The following is a 4228-nucleotide window of genomic DNA, read 5'->3' as shown; positions in this document are numbered from 1 at the left end:
TTCCTCTCTGTCTTTGGCTGTGAACATAGACGTACGAAAAACAGCACACCGTCATGTTAATGTATGCAAAGAGTTCTTCTGGGTTGCTATATGTTTTTCGGTTTGTATGGCCCTGTTCCAGAAGCATTCTCTCCCGACGTTTCGCCCACATCTATGGCAAGCATCTTCAGAGGTTGTGAGGTCTGTTGGAAACTAGGCAAGTGGGGTTTCTATATATCTGTGGAATGCCCAGGGTGGGAGAAAGAGCTCTTGTCTCTTCACCCAACCATCACCCAAGTAAAAAAAAAAAAGCAGAGAGGAAACAACCAGGCACAGCTTAACACGTCTCAGCAGGAGATTTTCCCTGGCTCAGGCAGGCCTTCAAATGCTAATGAAGGTTGAAACATTCACACCTAGCTCTAGCAAGGAAGAGCTCTTTGCCCCACCCCAGCCATTCCACAGATATATAAACCCATTGTCCTATTTCCAACAGACCTCACACCTCTGAGGATGCTTATTTATTTATTTATTTATTTGCTGCGCTTATATACCGCAATTCTCAGCCCAAGGGCGACTCATTTTATTTGAGAACACAGAAATGCTGGACCACTCTCACAACCACCATGTCAATCTACACAGAGAAGCAATTGAAATACACAAGCATGTGGACAATTTCAACAGAAAGGAAGAGACCATGAAAATGAACAAAATCTGGCTACCAGTATTTAAAAAAAACTCTAAAATTACAACAGCAAAACAGCAGAGAGGAAATAAACAAGGACATCTAACCACCTCTCAACAAAAGATTGCTCCAGGCACTGTCAGGCAATCAAACGCTAATCAAGGTGGTCAGTTGAAACATTCACACCTGGCTCCAGCAGACAAGAGTCCTTTGTCCCACCCTGGTCATTCCGCAGATATATAAACCCTTTTTCCTAGTTCCAACAGACCTCACTACCTCTGAGGATGCTTGCCATAGATGCAGGCGAAACATCAGGAGAGAATGCCTCTAGACCATGGCCATATAGCTCAAAAAACCCAACTCTTTTATCTGTTGGAGGCAAGTGTGAATGTTACAATTGGCCACCTTGATTAGCATTTAATGGCCTTGCAGCTTCAAAGCCTGGCTGCTTCCTGTCTGGGGGAATCCTTTAGCAGGAAGTATTATCTGGCCCTGATTAATTTTCTCTGGATTCTCCCTGCCTGCTTTTTTAGTGTTCCTCTTTATTTCCTAATTTTAGAGGTTTTTAATACTGGTAGCCAGATTTTGTTGATTTTCATGGTTTCCTCCTTTCTGTTGAAATTGTCCACATGCTTGTGGATTTCAATGGCTTCTCTGTATTGTCAGAAATGCTGACCTATGTATTGTCGAAGGCTTTCATGGCCGGAATCACTGGGTTGTTGTAGGTTTTTTTGGGCTATATGGCCATGTTCTAGACTAGAGGCATTCTCTCCTGACGTTTCGCCTGCATCTATGGCAAGCATCCTCAGAGGTAGTGACCTCACTACCTCTGAGGATGCTTGCCATAGATCAGTGGTTCTCAACCTTCGGGTCCCCAGGTGTTTTGGCCTACAAGTCCCAGAAATCCCAGCCAGTTTACCAGCTGTTAAGATTTCTGGGAGTTGAAGGCCAAAATATTTGGGGACCCACAGGTTGAGAACCACTGCCATAGATGCAGGTGAAACGTCAGGAGAGAATGCCTTTAGAACATAGCCATATAGCCCAAAAAAAAAAAAAACCCTACAACAACCCAATACTGACCTACTCTAACAACCACCTTGCCAAACTACACAGAAATCCCCAAGCATGTGGACAGTTTCAACAGAAAGGAGGAAATAATAAAAATGCACAAAATTTGGCTACCAGAATTTAAAAGCTCCAGAAATCAGGACACTAAATACAGAAAAACACAGAGAAAACAGGGAAATTCCAGGCAGGAAACAATCAGGGCCAGCTAACAGCTTCCAACAAAAGATTTCCCCAAGCAGGAAGTAGCCAAGCTTTGAAGGAGCAAGGCTATTCAATGCTAATCAAGCTGGCCAATTGCAACATTCACATTTGCCTTCAACCCTGGATATCAATCTCACTTGCCTAATTTACAACAGACCACAACCTCTGAGGATGCCTGCCATAGATGTGGGCAAAACATCAGGAGAAAATGCTTCTGGAGCATAGGCATACAGCCCAGAAAACTCACAGGAACCCAGTGATTCTGGCCATGAAAGCCTTTGACAACACAGTTCTTGTACTTTGGACAGAAAGAAAGGTATTTGTAGCATAAGCAGTAATCCTATAGTGTAGATCGGGCCTGGGCAAACTTGGGCACTTCAGGTGTTTTGGACTTCAACTTACACAATTCCTAACAGCCTACTCACTGTTAGGAATAGTGGAAGTCCAAATCACCTGGAGGGTCCAAGTTTGCCCATGTCTGAGTTCGAGTACTTAATGGGATTTTAAAAAAGACTGAGTGAAGTTTCAATACTCTCCAAAGAAACACTTGGATTTTTGCTCTAAACTTCACCTTGAAACAATTTTGGTTAAACATGATGTTTACACTTAGGCTAACATGCAAACTGTTTGTATGCAACTTTGGATTGTTCAGCAAACTTTGCCAGAAAAAGCTGGTTTGAGTCCATTGCTGTTTGGAATGTGGTGTGAAATGAATTTAAAGCAATCAAACTGTTGTTTCATTCAAATCATAAATAAAATCATAAGCTTCAGAAAGGCCAAGTAAATTTCTTTCTGTGTATCTATTCTCAGAAAGGATTACTTGAAAAAAATCAAGTGTTCCAAAAATCATTTAAAACTATAATAATAATAATAATAATAATAATAATAATAGGAGGAGAAAGAAGAAAACTTTATTTCGAACCTTCCCATTCTCCCCAGAAGGACGCCGGGTGGCTTCCAAAAACAAAATGGCAAATATTCAGTGTCATGTGCAGTATCAAAATAAGCAAATTAAACAAAAATAGGAAAGCAAAAACATTAAAATTAACAATTCAAATAAATAGATTTATTTATTTATCATGTCACAAGCAATTTGAGGGTACAGTTACAATTTATTTTAAAACACAAAGTTAAAAACTTGGCATTATACTAAATGCACTTTGGCCAGAAGCTGGCCACTTTGGAGTGCCTCTGGTCAGGCCTGTAGCGAGGGGGTGGTTTTAGGGGTTCAACCCCCCCCAAATGTTTCAGATTTTTTTAAAAAAACCTGGTTTACTCATGAATTTTAACTGGTTAACCAAATCCCCATGCTAAGTCTATGAGATGCAAAAAATTAAGAGTCCCTCCAGAACTGCAAGCACTATCTCAGGCAAATATTGACAATTTATTCACAGTGTCATTGCTTGCAGCAATAGCTGATGTAGTGAAGCAACCAAGTTGTGTGTGTGTGTGGGGGGGGGGGGTGTTGAATGCTCTCATTAAGGAGGCCAGACTTGGTGGAGGTGGTTGACAGGGGCGGAGCTGCAGGCTATTGAAGGCTGCTCTGCCCCCTGCTGTGCTCTTTGCTTCAGCATGAGCTAGGAGGCAGGTTTCAACTGCCCCCCCGCTGTGAAATTTTCAACCCCCCCCTCCCGAAAATGTCAACTACTTCCAAAAAAAATTCTGGCTATGGCCCTGCCTCTGGTGTTGCTATTAGAAGATCCCCCATTGTGCATGTGGCAGGGCTCAGACTGCATTGTAATAGGTGGTCTGTGGTTTGCTCTTCTCCGCACTTGCATGTCATGGACTCCACTTTGTATCCCCATTTCTGAAGATTGGCTGTGCACCTCATGGTGCCAGAGCATAATCTATTCAGCGCCTTCCAAGTTGCCCAGTTTTCTGTGTGCCCGGGGGGGGGGGGGGGGTCTCTCATCTGGTATTAGCCATGGATTGAGGTTCTGAGTTTTTACCTGCCACTTTTGATCTCTTGCTTGCTGAGGTATTCCTGCAGGTATCTCTGTAGATCTTAGAAAGCCATTTCTTGATTAAAGGTGTTAGCGTGCTGGTTGATACCAGAATTGATGGGCCAGAGATGTCAATGCCTTGATCTTTTCCTTATTGGCTGCTACTTCCCAACGGATGTCAGGTGGTGCAATGCCAACGGATGTCAGGTGATGCAATTTCTCCAGTGGTGTAGGGTATAGACATCTTGTGACAATGTGGCATGTCTCATTAAGAGCCACATCTGCTGTTTTAATGTGGTGAGAAGTGTTCCACACTGGGCATGCATATTCAGCAGCAGAGTAGCCAAGCTTAAGG

This window comes from Anolis sagrei, chromosome 5, assembly GCF_037176765.1.
Source record: "Anolis sagrei isolate rAnoSag1 chromosome 5, rAnoSag1.mat, whole genome shotgun sequence".
Lineage (NCBI taxonomy): Eukaryota > Metazoa > Chordata > Lepidosauria > Squamata > Dactyloidae > Anolis > Anolis sagrei.
This window is presented reverse-complemented; position numbering follows the sequence as displayed.